This window comes from Morone saxatilis, unplaced genomic scaffold (genome assembly GCF_004916995.1).
Source record: "Morone saxatilis isolate NCDOM2014 unplaced genomic scaffold, NCSU_SB_2.0 Contig12, whole genome shotgun sequence".
Classification (NCBI taxonomy): domain Eukaryota; kingdom Metazoa; phylum Chordata; class Actinopteri; family Moronidae; genus Morone; species Morone saxatilis.
In genome coordinates, this window is record NW_023339674.1 from 16,327,802 (window position 1) to 16,328,137 (window position 336).

General features: G+C 50.9%; 1 protein-coding gene across 1 annotated transcript in view; it reads right to left on the minus strand.

Moving 5' to 3' along the window:
• Window positions 1-336, minus strand: part of cpamd8 (C3 and PZP like alpha-2-macroglobulin domain containing 8) — a 41,807-nt gene that overhangs the window by 4,863 nt on the left and 36,608 nt on the right. The window lies entirely within an intron of this gene.

Here is a 336-nt window from a genome sequence, read left to right on the forward strand (position 1 = left end):
GGATTTCAAAGGGCTGGACAAAAGCACTCTGTCATTTGGAGAGAGCCCTGTAATACAGCAGAGAGCGAGAGAGGGTGGGGTGCGAGGGGGGGTACGGTGGGTAGCTCTCCTCTGAAAACTCATCCAGTAATCAGCTCAACACCTGAACAGCTGTTTCTACAGCTCAGATCATGGCACACAGAGAGCAGCATGGACACGCTCGCATGTGCACGCGAACAGACACACAGAGATGCAGGCACAATGGACACGGTGAGTTACAGTCAAGCCAAATGAGTGTATGTGATAAAATACACAAGGTCACAAGGGTTCCTGAGAACACACACGAACACACGAACA